General features: G+C 38.3%; 1 protein-coding gene across 1 annotated transcript in view; it reads left to right on the top strand.

Moving 5' to 3' along the window:
• The window catches only part of EPHA3 (EPH receptor A3), a 338,330-nt gene extending 322,975 nt beyond the window's left edge, over positions 1–15,355 (top strand). Inside the window, exon 18 of the mRNA XM_075034067.1 lies at positions 15,246–15,355. The gene's annotated coding sequence lies outside the window, so the exon portion shown is untranslated. The remainder of the gene's footprint in view (positions 1–15,245) is intronic.
• The last annotated feature ends 227 nt before the right edge of the window (positions 15,356–15,582 follow it).

The following is a 15,582-nucleotide window of genomic DNA, read 5'->3' as shown; positions in this document are numbered from 1 at the left end:
CCTCAAGAACACAAGAATTTTCTTATGCCTCTCTCCCTAGTACTAAGTAGTCAGTTGGGGAAGGGGGAAGGAAAGGAGGAAGTAAGCAGCTGATATTAATCTAAGTAGATGGTTTTGCCAAAACTACCCATGAGACATCAGCAACTTTTTCTTGAGAGATGAAGCAATCTTTCTCTGTGATATTTCAACAACTTTTTTTTGCAAAGGGAATGCTTTTCAAATTCTACAGTACTTGATAGCCTTGAAAATAATGCATCCCAATTCCTAAAAAATAGGAATTAGAGTACAGGGACTGGCAAAAACCAATGTTTGTGTCACTTCTTTCCAAGCAAAAGTTTTAGGGCCATTAATTCAAAAAATTTTCCAAGATAAACTCCAAATCTAAAGAAACTGAGCGTTGTATGCACTGTCCTCTGGTGTGGGAGAAACTTGATGGACAACCATGCTGGAGAACAAGTGTTAAAAATACATAACTTGCCCAAGTGTAGTAAGTGTTCTATATTTCTTTGTGCCTTAAGTTGTTGAAAGATGCTTTAATTAAAAACGAGCAGAGAGAGTATCGGTTTAGTATGAACAGGGACAACGTGAGCATTGGAAAAAAGAAAATAATTTGTTAAGGTAAGAAAATGAAAACAGGAATGAAAGATTTTGTTGTCTGCACATAAAGGGGATATTTAGCTTTATTAAGAATGGTGAAGTGATAATGACTGGGGATTGGATTAATCTCAGAGGAAAGAGAAGAAAAGACTTCATACTGCGTGTTTAGTGACAGAGAGTGGCTAGACCTGCAGCCCTTAGTCCTACAGCAGCAGAGGGGGCAGAGTGGACAACTTTTGGCCCTTTTAAGAGGAAGAGAGGAGGTGATGTTGGAAAGAGGAAAAAAGTAGTGGAGAAGCTGTGCTGAGGGTCATCACCCAGAGACAGCAAAAAAACCCTGAGCAGTAAGATTCAATCACCTAAAGTCATGTAAACAGCAGGGGGACTAACAAAAAATATGGGAACCTTCACTGCTAGAGGATGAAGAAATGGGAAAACAACAAAAAGCATGATGCAAGGGTGTACCAAGGGGAAAATAAACATGATTCAGGAATAAAGTCAGTTGAGAGTTTTCTGACAGGATCATTTTAAAGCTCATGATTTTAATGGAACCTGTCAGTATGAACAAACTACTATCAGAAAAGTATCCTTTTGGTCAAAATTAGAGAAACCCCAGAGACAATCCCAAAATATCTTGCATCATTCCAGAGGAAATGCTGACTTAAGATGTGGGAGGATAACCAAACAGGAAACCAGTATGATATTAGGTATTCCAGTATGTGTGAGCCTCAAGTTTAGTGTGAAAACCTGAAAAAAACTGCCCAATGAGTAGTTCTGAAAGTACAAAAATGTTCAAGATAATAATACTTCTGTCTTGTTTTGTCCCTATTTGGGGCTTAAGAGTGAGAGGAACATTTGAGTCTTAAGTGATTTTTGTTTAATTTCTATTGGTTTATTCACAGATATTTGCATAGTATTACTAGAGGTTTCAGGCTTTCTGTTTCTTGTTTACCTTACCAAACAAATCAATTTTTAAATGCCCTATTTTTAATCACAAAATAAATGTGCAGCTGAACATAAGGTAAAACTGCTGTCATAGCAGAGATATTTGTTAGAACTCAGAAAAAAAAGCAATGGAATGCAAAGTCTTGATTACTGATTTCAGTCTTTGGAATGAACATTTGGCAATTTTTAGGTTTTGTAGTACCTACTGAACAATCTGTCTGACCCAATTTATCATTCCAAATGTCCAGAATGCTAAGAATGATAGTTGAAGCATATAAAATTTTAAAAGTGCTTTTTAAAAACTTCTAAATATATTGTACTGTCTCTATACTAATATATCTGTGCTGCCTACATATAGATGCTGGGACTGCTGTGGGATTTTATTGTTATTGTAAAAGAGGTATATTTTTGACATCAGAAAATCTCACCTGAATCCACCTCAGCCTCACTAACCAAATTTAATAGAAGTAACTGAAAGGTGGAGGATATTGCATTAGGTGCTCTAACAAAAGAACTGGAATGCCTAGCACTAAGATGCTCTGAAGGCTTAGTATGTATAAAAACACACCCATATTTTATTGTGAAACCTTGACAAATTGAGCAGGCTACACATTAAGAATATGAATTTGGTCAGGTACGTCACAGTCTTTTTTGTTTTCTCCTTTACATCCTGATGTTTAATGTAACTTCAAAATCTTGCTCGGGTGGGTGTAATGAAGGTAAAATCCATAATGCATGCAGCTATTATTGAGTTTTAAGTCTTCTTTCCTTTCCTTCCATCCCCATAATTGTTTGGCATTGGTTCTTAAACTCTTGGCATGGGGGATGTGTGGTAAACATAATGATTTGAAACATTTTTAGGTATTTAAACTGAAAATTGACTTGGATGTATAAGAATAATCAGGTACCTTTAAAGTGAAATTGCACATTCAGCCCCAGAGGTACTCAAGCCAAGGAGGTAAAAGTAGAAAATTAACAAAGTAGAATTACATTTAGGAGAATCTTTTCAGTGGAGCCACACAGACACTAAATGTTAAAACAACTCTAAATTCGGCATATCTTCAGACTGAACAGTGGACTGTTGCTACCTCCTGGAACTGAAAGAAGTCAGAGTCAGAAACATCATGTTAGTATCTTATACCATATCTCAATAGGCTTGGTTTTGACGCTTTTTTCTGGCTCTTTTTGAGAACAAGGAAAATTGTATTGCCTGGGCTGCAAAGAGATTGATAAGAGGGTCTCAGTGAAAAAGTGTGAATTATGTATAAACTGAGGGAATACAGGCAAATTACTGTTTTAATGTATAAAACCTGTTCTGGAAAATGTTGGCCACATTACTGGGGCCATTACTAGTCTTGGGGTATCTAGTACTAGAAGTAGCAATGTAAGGTTGAAATATTTCTATAAGTCACGTAAATATCCATCCTATAATACGTTTACAAACTTCAGCCTTAGAAAAGACTGTTGTATCCCAAACAGAATTGTTTATGACTCTTAACTAGTTCTGTAAATAAATAGTTAAAAATGTAAAATAATTGGAATAAACAAGCTGTTTGGAATAATGGAGTTACCTTTGGAAACACAAGCTTGAAAAATGAACTTTCCTACCCTTCCTCTTGCCTCGCCCTTGCACCCAAATCTTAAAAAAACCTGCAGTAGCTTTAGCTGTCCAGCATATTGGACAACCTTAATCTGAGATGTTAAAGTCTGCTTTTTCTTTCAGTATAATACACATTTGAAGGAAAAGAGAGATTTTAGTTCATTTTTTATCAATTCCACCTTTGTTGAATGAAGTGCAATTATTCTGCTGAAATCAGCAATTACTTTCAATTTTATAGCAAGGTACAGAAAACCTATGCAAGGTTCTTTCAGTGATGTACTTACATATTTTCATCCTCCTTCCTTTAACTGATAGTGAGGGGTGATCTTTGCTCTAGGTCACTCAAGATGATTTGATGTGTAAACCACCTTTTTTTTTTTTCCCTTTAGTATGTCTAAATTTAATTTATTTGATTGCCAGTCAGAATTGCTTCAATGATCTCATTGTCCCTTAGGTGATCTCCCTTTTTTTCTCCTAAGTAAATTTTCAGTACCTGGAATGACATGAAACAATGGACTGGAAAAAGGGAGTTAGCCTGAGATTATTCTGTTGGTCACACAGCTTTGTCCTAATCTAGTGAGCTGATTGTACAGTAGCAATTTCTGAAGTGTGAGCCTAAATTTCTGCTCCATAACGATTCTTCAAGAGAAATTTTCTTTCTGTTAAATATTTTAGCAAGACCAGTACATGTGCTCTTTTTCTATCATTCTGCCTAACCTAACCCTTTACTTCATTCATCTCCTGAGTCCCAGGTTGCCTCATGCCAGTTTGCACAATAGCTGGATACTACAATGCTGTACATTGCTTTGTTGTCCCCAGATTTGATGAGAACAACCATTATGTCTCTACTTTCTGAAATTCTGTAAATGGTTTCACTTCCCTGTTCTCATCACCATAGCACAGCTTACTATTCCAGAAGTAAAGAGCAAAAGGAGGAAAGACAGCAGCTGGTACCAGTAAATAGATATTGCTGAACTTTAGTTACGTGAACCGAAGAAGCAGACTAGTCTTGTCTGAAAATAAATTGTCAGGCCACAGAAGTAATTGATTATTAGTTTAGCCTCAGCAAGGTAGTTAGCAACCATCAGAGAGAAATGCCCCTAACTTCTCAGGACTGAGAAAATTAAGCTCTTGACATACCTTTATCACACTAAATATCCAAGTTTACTGCCTGTCCTATAGATTAAATGGATGGTGTACTCTAATCCATAGATTAGAAAGGAACATGGGCATTAATTGGAAAAAAAGTGTTTAGAGATAGCTGCAGTGCCTGTATGAGCTTCCTTAAATACAAAAATTTTGTATTATATTGTTCCTATTCCATCCAAAAGCAATTTGCAGTAGTAGATAATCGTTTGTTGATATAATCACCAATTTGAGGCAGAATTTAGCGCATCAGTACTCTTAGACCATAGACTTAATTCCTCCCCTTGCTCCTTTCAACCAGTGCACGAACATCAAATCCTTGGTATCACATTAGGTACCTGAGATTGGTTTCAGTTCTCTGGGATCACAGTTACATTGCATGCACTGCTGACATTTAAATATCAGCCAGATGTTGTTGTGATTTTATTTTCAACTCTGGTAGCCAAATTGTATGAGTCACCCCTTGCTGATCAGGATCATGCAACTTGCTGGAAGAACCTTTCAGGCAAAAATTATCATTCTCTTATGAAGTTCTTCCTACCTCTCCCTAGTGATGCCATTTAAATGTATTCTACTTTATAAAGGAAATAAAATTTGCTAACTCTGATTAATTGCAGAGTCACAAATTCTGCAATACACTGCAATAAGCTTAGATATATGGAAGCAAGAATTCATTCTGCAGTCTTAAAAATGCTAAAAACATCAAATAGACCCTGTCCCCACTTATTTTGAATTTTTTCACATATCATTCGGAATCTCCACTCTGAGGATATCTTGTCTTAGCGAGTGCCATCTGTGCCTTCTCTTGCGTCTGTGTATAACTTGACACAAGGTCTATGTAATAGTTCTGCCCCGTAAATTCTAAAGAAATATATTGTATTCCCAGTTAGCAGGGCCAGCAGAAAAGAGAAAACTATTTTGCAATCACTGAAGGTGAAGTTTAGAATACCTGCAGAGCAGTATTTAAAAATGGGAAACTGCTCAAACAATATATGTATTACTTATTTATTTGGTTTGTATTATATATTCATTACATTTTTAGCCTTAATGATGTGATCACCCTGTATTTTATTCTTTGAGATCATTCATCATACAAGTTACAGAGGAAAGATGGAGACTTTTAGTCCCTTTTCCAATTTAGCTCCATGACACTGAGACCAACCGAATTTACAAGTGTTAGGAAGTGAACGCAAACCCATTTCTGCAATCTAAAAGATAGGGGGTGCGTGCCTTCTGGGGATCTCCTCCAGTGTTTCCTCCAGAGCCATGTCCTGTTCTCCTTTCCTTGGTCCTGTAGGATGCACAAGCTGATCCTGGCATTTCGTTCTCCCCGCCCCCCCCCCTTTGTTTGTTTGTGTGTTTGTTTGTTTTTTCTCCCCTTTCCCAGCCACCCAAGAGCACAGAGTTAGAGGCTATTAAAGTGTGCTGAGGGGGGTGATTCTTGCCTGAAGAAAGTCCTAATGCCCTTTTTGAGACCCCTTGCTCTACTTGGAGCCCCCTAAAATGCAGTTAATCCCACTAGTCCATGCTGGGCCTTCCTGAGCTGCCCCCAGGCCTCCTCTTGTTGCTGTGCTGAAGTCCAGCTGAGCCAAAGTCACCCATTTGCCTGTTAGAAAATCTGGTTCTTTTCCCACCTGCCTGGATATCCACAGTTTCAGCACTGTAAAGTACCTGATGAAGTGCTGAACAGTGTGCTGACCCCAACTAGATTGATGTCAGAATGCCAAATAACTTATGCAGGGCCGAGGTTTTACCCCTGCTGTGAAATGAATAGGATTTGGAGATTAGGTAAATGAGAAAGGGAAATCTTATAGGTTTCTCCATCACTTACAAATGAATTCACACCACATGTAAGGCTTTGAATGAAATGGCTCTTCATCAATTTTCTGTTTGAAATGATGGGAGTGATACAAATGCTCAAAGGCTATTATTTTTCAAGGTGAGATAAATTGTCTTCTCCAAACTAGGCCATGTGTCTCTATCTTAAGAAAAAAAATAATCCAAATTTTACTGTGATTTCTATTTTATAAATTCTTCTAATTTCACTGTGTGGTATGATTTAGAGAAATTTCATTCATCTATCGTGTATACAGTTTGAAAATGTATTTCAGGGCGATGTCTTTGAGTCTTTATATATTAGTGAGCTTAGTCTCTATGCAGAGCAGGTGAAATACTGTAACTGTATAGGGTGACCAGTAACTCCTGCCTACATCAGGCAGGTTAAACCCCCGTTCCTCTACCTCACAGCACTGAGTTAACTGAGGTACTTTGTTGCATTCCTCCTCTCCTGCTACAGGTGAATGAGGAGTTTGTATGTACATTTCTGAAGAATGAAAACTTCCTCTATTTAATATCCATTTTTCTTTTTTTAGTGAGTGATCAGCCAAAAAGAGTTTAAAAGCTTCAACCTTAATGAATCATATGTATTTTTCTGATCATTATCGGGGAACTTCCTAAAGTGGGAGTGTCTAGGCAAAAAGGAGAAAAGCAGTACATTGGTGTACCTTAATCTTCAAGACCTAATAATAATAATCATCATCTTGGATCTTTATGCTCTTTGTGAGAGAGAGGGAGGCTCTGGCCAAATAAGTCTTCTCCTGTACCTACTACCATATGGAAGTGCTTTTCAAGAAACTGTTCCTTGAGGGTTTAGAAAGCAGAGGAAATGATTTTCATGATTGTTTTAGGGCTTCATAAGGATGGGGATAAATTCTTGGCCTCACCCACAACTGACAGCTAGTGCAAGAGACCATGCCGACCGGAAATTCAAATTTTCTGCTGGATATCAACGTCATCCCTGCTTAACTCTGGAAAGTGGGGTTAAAGTACGGGCTGCGGTTAAAATCTATGGCAACTAAAAGTGTTATTGCCTGAGATGCCGTTGTGAAGAGCTGAGGGTTTCTAGGCACAAAGCCAGCATTTCTTCCCCCTTATTTAACAAACTGGACTCCAGAGATGTCAATAATTTCAAGTGGCAGATTATAGTATGCAATGATGGTGAGGATATTAGGTGGATTTATTTTAAGTAGTAGTGGAGGGTGTTTTTTTCTTCATAACATTTTTCAGGCCCCGATTTAAATCCCAGAGTTTTAATCCAAGAGGGACTATTACATCAATTTGATTGAACTCCTGTTTTCTACAGGCCATTACACTTAACACAGTTAACTGTGCGTTGAGCCTAGTAACTTGTATTGGCATATCACATAATTTCTAGAAAGGTATAAACTTGTGACTCGAGGTTATTGTACTGTGTTTCTCCATGGTGTATTCTAGTGGTTGACCTGATGTATTTTCAAATATGTTGATCTCGGTTTTTTTAATTGTGCCTAATTGTGCCTTTATTAGCTGGATTAAACAATCCTTAATGTTAAGTTTCTTTAATAACTTCCTTTTAAGTTTTTGCAGAGATAACCAAGCTGACACCTTTAAGTGTCTTGCTCTATGGCCAACAGCTTTCCAGTAATTTTGTAATCTCAATTTTTAGTCTAAGATTTCAACATATTTTAAGACCTTTGGTTTTTTCTTCAAATGACTTTATCAAGAATCCAGATTGTAACATTGTATCAACTACAACAACATTATCAGCAGTGGCCACGGTTAAACCAGTCCATTGATAAGAGTTGAATAGATAGTTGCCTAGAAGCAATCCCTAAAAATTCCCAATAAGACAGGCTGTTCAGGAGTGATTCATTACTGATCATCTTTTTGGGACTTAAGAAGTAGACAGGTCTGAATCCATTTAACATTTGCTTTGTTATTATGCGCTATTAATGGGGAGGTCTGCAGAGCAAGGTCAAAAATCTCATGAAAGCCTAATTTTAACAGATCAGTTGCTTTTATTGACCAAACTTGTTACCTTATTAAAAATGACATTGTGATTATTGGACACCACTTGTCTTTCATAGGATTATATTCCTTAAAAGCATGACTTGTTCCTCAGTTCAAATCCCTACTAAATTTTTCATTGTTTTTTTCTCAAATTGATTTAGCTGCATTACCATTATCTGTATTATCTTGTGAGCCTTTCTTATGAGCAGCTTATAAGCACTCTCTCTCTTTTCCGTTGAAAAGCCCTGGGTTTGCAATTTTTAGAAATAATAGCAAGCCAGAGATCTCTTCAGACAAAGCTTCTAGGATTTTGAGTGAAAGTTATCATCACTCTTGGAGTTAAACTTCTTTTAATGCCTAATTCCCTAGTGGATATTGTCTAATGACATTGTTCTCAGTTACTAATGGACTGGAAAGTACTTCATCGCCGTCAAGGATGTGATTATGTCATCCTAGTTCCTTCTGAATAGAGAACTGTAATATCTGTTAAATGTCTCTGCCCTAGTACTTATTGGAACTAAATAGATGTCGTGCAAGATGGAGCTGATCTGCCAGTTTTGAGCTAATTCTGCACTTTACTAATTTTAGGTGCCTCACAGTCTAGGATTCCCATTAATGAGTAGTTTTACAAGAGCCATTTGACCTATGTTGCATTTGCTCATTTTCGGCATGTATTTCTCCTATTACCTTCTACGTCTTGCAAGCAAACCAACCATTTCCCCTGCCAGAAAACTACAGACACGTTCTTTTCAGACAGATTCTTCTGCCAAAGAATTTTCAATGCTGCTAAAGCATTGCAGGAGAGGCAAATTCTTAGAAGTTTTATTTGGTCACTAGAAGAGGGAAATAACTTCTTTACTGACTTCTCTGCATTCCCTCAGCACTGTGTTCCTGTTTGCAGGTTGTGCAATAGCATACTACCGTGTAGGTGGAGGAGCCATATGCAGATGAGCAGTGTTTCTGTCTCAGAGGAATGATTTCTAAGCTTGTGAGATGAGTCTGCGCTTTACACAAGTACCACGCAGGGAATAATTCTAACATTTCAAAGTCAAGGAGACCCATTCGCCTCTTATTTTCAGTCTATAGCAGAAAGCTGAGATTGTTCAATAATTATCTAAGCTGATTTATTAGCCACTTGTTTCAAAAGGAAAATGGCAGTTGAAAATTCAGGGTGTGTAGCTCTGTTTTTATTAAAGTGACCCTGGAGTGCAATTCGTTTGGGGTCTGCCACCACTGGCACTTGATCCATGCAGACCTCCTTGGGTGCTGAGCACGGTGGCACCTGCACGGCTGAATCCACATCCATGGGCAGAAGTGCCAGGGAGGGACTTGCAGTTACTGCATTTCTGAAAATGAGCTGGGTGCTCTCTGTCTGTGAAACATCTGCTTTGAGTGATACTACAGCAGCTGTGATGATCTAATAGCATACGAAGCACTTCAGAATTCAATTGTACAAAAGGGCCTTTGAGGAGTATGATAAATGACCTAAATTAAGCCACAATTTTTAAGGACCTAATTTGAGCCTTGCCCATAATGAATACTTTCCTCAAGACTTCTTGCACCTGTCACTGTTGGAAAACAACTAGCATTTGCATGTCTGTTGTTTAAGGTTGTGTTCTCAACATTTTATTTGTCAAATGGCACCTGAAGTATTGGAGTAAGAAATTAGTATGTTGGCTTTTCAGTTCCCTTTTGGTGTGCAACTTCCTTGTATGCACCTGGAGGTAACTCAGAGAATAACCTGTGTCTGGCAGGGAGGAAATTCTACCTTGAGTCCAGAGTTCCTTTGATAAAAAGTGTTTTCTATATTAATGTCTCCAAAATTATTTCGGGGCTCCCCATACCTCAAAGTAGAAAATAATAACTTACCACCTTGTCAAGATGATGAATCTGGAAGATAGTAGATTTTTAAAATAAATTATGTAGATGTAGTTTCCTTAATTTTAGCACTTTTAACTGCTGGATTAGTCTAGCATGTTTTGTGCATGAGAAAGGAGTAAGAGTCTGAGACAATACACTGTACCATATTATATTATATAAGGCTCTGGTAGGTGTCCTGCACAAAAAACTGACACCACCACCACCACCCCCCCCCCAAAAAAAAAAAAAGATAAATCTCTTCCAAGTTCTTTGTCTACTATGAAAAAGCATCTACAGTGTGGTACTTAGAGGTTTAGAAAGGTGGATAGCAGCAGCAACAGAGCCTGCAAACACTTAGATGGGTTTTGTCAGCTAATTCAAAGATTTTCTATCATCATTGTTAATTTGGTCAGAGGTTTCTCCAAAGGGCTAGTATGATAGTAACGAATCATACAGCACAGAGGAGAACTTCCTTAGTTTGTAACTCTGTGTATTTTCTTCAGGTTTTGAATGTGCCTGATTTTGTTAGTAAGTATTGCACAATGCTACAAGCCTGGTTTGAGAGGCACCTTGGTGTGTGTGTGGAAGATCATCACTCTGTAAAATGAAGGGAAACACTTCTGCTGAAGGCTTTCTTACAGGAAAATCCCATAATTTGTTTCTGGCTGAAAAATAATCCTGTGCTGGAATAATTTTTAGGACATTTTGACACTTCCTGTTCCACTGATAAGACAAGTCTCAGTTTATCGATACACTTACCTGTGTGTCCAAGTCCTATGGAGGCCAACTGGCATTTATGCTCTGAGATGAGGCTGCACTTCAGCACCTGTCAGAGTCATTAGGAGTTGGCGATTCCCACTTGTAAGAGTTTCAGGATAAGATTTTCCCATTTACAGATAAGGACAGCAGGATTCTGTCTGCTCCCTTGATGATGTTACTCCTTGTTTATTCAATGTACAGAGGCAGGGTACCAAGTTCTCAGATCTGAGTGCACGCAGCAGCACCAATGCCTGACTCGCACCATGTTTTCCATCTAAAAATCTCAAGGCATTTTCAGTAGTGACTCCTGCATCCTACTATCTTCCTACAAAAGAGGAAGATGAGTGGAGGTGAGGTGAAATTACTTGCCTGCTGTCACCCAGAAGCCAGTGGCAAAGAAAGTATGTGGGAAGTGGGCTCATGTCTGTCCTTGGTCTCACAGCGTCAAATTTGTTTGCACTCACTGGGAGTAATTGCATAGAGTTTTTATGGCTGTTTTGGCTGCTCTTTGAGGTCTTGTTCAGTACAGTGGAGCAATTGCTGTATTGTGTATGTAGGATAGTAATTTACACGTTTTTGGCAACTTGAAGAGAGAATTGCCCATTTCCCCTGCCATCAAAACAGAGTACCTTTGGCAAGATGAGTGCAGGCATGGCTCTTGCTGCCACTCACCACCTGCCTGGTGCATGCCAGAGGATTTTGGCATTCGGGGCTGATGCTTTATCTCCTCTCATAAGGATGCAGCTGCCTGGGCAGTGCTCTGCTTCATTAGGTCAGGATCAGGTAGAACTCAAGAAAGCTCTCTCACATCCCAGAGGAAAGTTTAGTCTCGTCTTTACAGCTATAGGTTGCAGCTCTCACGAAGCTTAGAGGAAAAGGCCAGTATAGACCAGGCTGGGGAACAGGACTAGGATTAAAACTGACCTGGCAAGAATTAGGCATGTTTAAGCTACATCAGACCATTCTGTCAGATCCTGCAGGAGCCTGTCACCAAAGAGGAGGCTGCACTAGGTGTAAAAAGCTAAGCAGCAGGGAGGGGAAGACAGTACTTTTTTCAAAAGGGGCAGTGCTGGATTTAACTAAAGGGTAGGTGAAAGTGTCATTTGCTCCACCATCCTGCATTTCCCACTCTGCTTCTTGGTAAGCATTATTGTTGTCTCATCCATTATTTAAATCCTTTTCAGGCCTTAAATAGATCTGGTTTGCAGCCACCAGGTTTGAAGACTGGCAGTCCTCTGGACTCTGGAGCTGTGTTATTGCTTGATAATCTATTTCTGGGGGTTGCTTTTTTCTTTTTTTGTTGAGTGGAGGTTGGTAAAGTGCTAGTCCATAGGTTGAGCTTGAGTTGAGCTTGAAAATGGGGCTACTAAAGGCTTAAGACCAAGCAAAAGTGAGGAGCCTGAACTATAACTTTTGAAAATCAATTTTATTACAATTATTTTAAAGTAATTTCTTCCATTACCTTATTAATATCTGTATCTTCCCCTTCTCTTTTTCCTGCATACCATTTCAGTGAAGTAAAATATTATGGTTGTGGGCAATAAAAGAAAAATATGGGGTTATGAAATGAATTTCATTTTTCAGGCTCTCTCTTTACTGAGTGACATTGTGAGGGCCCACTGGCACGCTGCTCAGAGCGCACTGCACTCCCCAGGCACTGGGGCTGCTTGCAGACATCCCACCTCTGGGACAGCTACAATCTTGGGTCTATAAAAATGACTAAAAGGTGAAGACTAAAATCAAGCACTGGACTACTTTTTGCTTTCTCCTGAGGCTCTAAACATCATAGAGTTTTTCAGAGGGTCTTAAGTTCCATCTCGAAACAGTGAAAAAAATAAAAATTATAAAATAAAACTTAAAATCTCCCTTCGTCATTTTGATTCCAGGAGGTAAAATGTCACATGTTGTTAGCTTACTACACTGACTTTGATTCTTACCAGAGGTCCAACAAAATCGTGCCATTTTGAAAATCAAAGTGATTGGGAGCATGATGTATGTTTGTGCAAAGCAAATGCCAAATTTGTATGCTGGAGTATTCATGATTCACATTTCTGGATTCATAAACAAGTATTTGAGCCAAAAGTCCTTCAGTATCAGCCTGATGGAGAGCAGAAACACTGCTATTTACTTATCTAGCTAATGTGAGCTAATCAATACACCTCCAAGAGTGAATATTTGAAGAAAGTAATTCACGCTTCGTCTGCAAAGTTGAAGGAATTAATTGACCAATTTTTTATAATGAAAACAGTATGGGAAATTGCAGTCTGATTACGGAGCAGGAAAAGCAGCAAAATGCACTGCTTACTTTTCCTCTATGAATTAGCTTCTCTGTTGCTATAAATTCTATTGCAAGCGGTCAGATACATGTAACATATTAACACAGAGTTGTCATTAATCATCATGTATAACACCTATATACTACCATTCTGCTGTTGAGAAGTATTTAGAGGGTATGAATCAGTTGCCGATAGTTAAAATTCCTTAATTAATTTGTCAGATGATTTCCTTTTAACACTGTAAAGGTGCCATTTTCCAAACTGAACTCTGAAAAGCTCCAGATTTCTGGGGATTTGACTTGTATATAAGAATAGCCCCATCTTCTTTCTCCCTTCCCTCATCTCCTTCTGCCTTCACTCTTCTAATCTCTGTTAACCACTGTAAGCAGAGACAAGTCCATGCAAAGCATCATAGCTGCTTGAAGAGTTTTCTCAAGGCTTTCTAGCAGGGCAGGCACAACTGAACCTTGTGGCACCAAGGACAAAGATAAAATAATCTCTTGGGAAAGACTGCCAGCATGGGAGTGCATGGCTGCAGCCTCTCCTCTTACCCCTGCAATGGTTCCCTATCCACAGAAATCATCACCAACTCTACTCTTTTCTCCATTTTTGTAGGGCCTCTTATTTTCCTTTGGTTCCCAAAAGATGATGGAGGCATAAGTGCTGAGTTTAGATATGTGTTTGTGTTGCTATTCAGTCTTACTTACGGAATGATCTGCCAAATTTCTAACCAGTTCCACCATGTTTTAAAAGAAATAGCTAAAGGTGTCAACATACCCATGTACTTCAATACCTTGGGAGAATTAGCTGGATAGCTCTATGTAACATGTCAGATTTTGCACGGGGCTTGTTCGGTTTGCTAAGATTGTTGCTGTTTGTTTGCACTGCACATTGTTAAAGACAAATTGACACGATCTATTTTTTTAGTTCATAGAAATAATGCATATCACACTTTTTGCATGGCAAAACCCTCTGGAGACAACTTCCATTGGGAGACTCTCCCACTGACACCATGTCATCACACGGCACAAGAGTTTCCTCTTTGCAGGGATCATCGTAAGCTGTTCTCATTCACTGGCATGTGGATTCCTGAAGAATCTCTGTAGGGAATTTCTTACCGCTTGTTAAGGTGGAAGCTCTCCCAAGAGAAGTGAGCGGAAAAGTACATGCAGATTGTATTATATGTAACACTGCTACTTAAAAGCCTTCAAAGCTCATAAATCAACTATAGCAGTCAATAGGTTTTAAATGGGAGTTTGATTTTGCTTCTTATCTGGACTGGAGTAATGTACATTAACTTTTTTGACTTTTTCTCAAATGGCAGAACTGAAGACCCCCAGTAAGAGCTGATGCCAGGGACACTTCTGTGGGCTCTGGTCTTGTCAGAGCCTCTTCCATGGCCAGAGGAGCTGGAGGTCTGTGAGCTATCCTGGGTTCCGTATTTCAAATTAGAGTGCTGGAAACTCTATAAATTAACCAGAATATCTCTACAGACGCAGGCATTTTTTGTCCTCAGCCTGTAACTCAGACACAGCTTCCACTGATTTGTTTTGTTATTTTTTTTTCTCAGAACTTTTTAGAGGTGATACTAAAAAGAAAGGGAAGGTGATGTCATGAATGTATCTACATGTGCCCGCTTACAATACAGCTGAGAGCCCTTCCAGATGAAGTATAAATCCAGATCCCCATAACATACATGATTACAACATCTCTGAAAGTTTATTTCATATGATTAATTTCAATAGTAAATGACCAAAGTGATCACATTACTGTTATAGGTTTTATTGGATAGGCAGAAAACACTGCATCTTTGTCTTACTTTTGTAGATGACTTTGCAGGCAGTAGAATTCAATAATGCTGCTGCTATTATGTTTTTGTGAATTCTACACATCCTCCAAGGCTCTTAATGTTGTTCTTACAGCAATAAATTATAGATAGTTTATGTGGAAATAGGATTCCTCTGTAATTTGTACAATATGAAATTTTATTAGCTTACATTATAAAAATAACATAAATTCTGTTGTCTCAGTTTTGCATATTTTTGTTTCATTCACCACATAAAATTTATTATTTCTGTATAAAACTCCCATTATAACACTAACTTTAATGATGTTAATTCTCTTCAATTGTATTTTAAGTATGCTGTTTGTTTCAACGATAAAAGTGACTAAAAGATTAAAAAAAAAACCAAACCTAGGTGCAGATACTAATTTCCTGGCTTTTTATTTTGCAGTAATTTTTCAAAACCTGCCAGAAACTGAAATCTGGGAGAAGCCTGATGCCAGCCCACCATTACAGAACTTACTGAAATTGTGCTGTTTCTGAAAATGTCTTCACTTGCATTTTGAAGTTAATGTTATATTCCCATCTTTAAATTAAGGTAACTCTTCTGCTCTCATTTCAACTAACTGTAGCACATGGATAGAAATTATGTGCAACAATTTTATAACCAGAAAAGTTTCTGTAGTACCATTAGCTTATTTGCATACCATGTAAGGTCAATACTTTATGCTTGTCCTAGCTTTCATATCTGCCTTACCAGTTGGAGTAATTTCCAAATCGTGGCTAAA

This window comes from Buteo buteo, chromosome 8, assembly GCF_964188355.1.
Source record: "Buteo buteo chromosome 8, bButBut1.hap1.1, whole genome shotgun sequence".
NCBI lineage: Eukaryota > Metazoa > Chordata > Aves > Accipitriformes > Accipitridae > Buteo > Buteo buteo.
The sequence above is the reverse complement of the archived record's forward strand: the minus strand, read 5'-3'. Positions and strand labels throughout refer to the sequence as shown.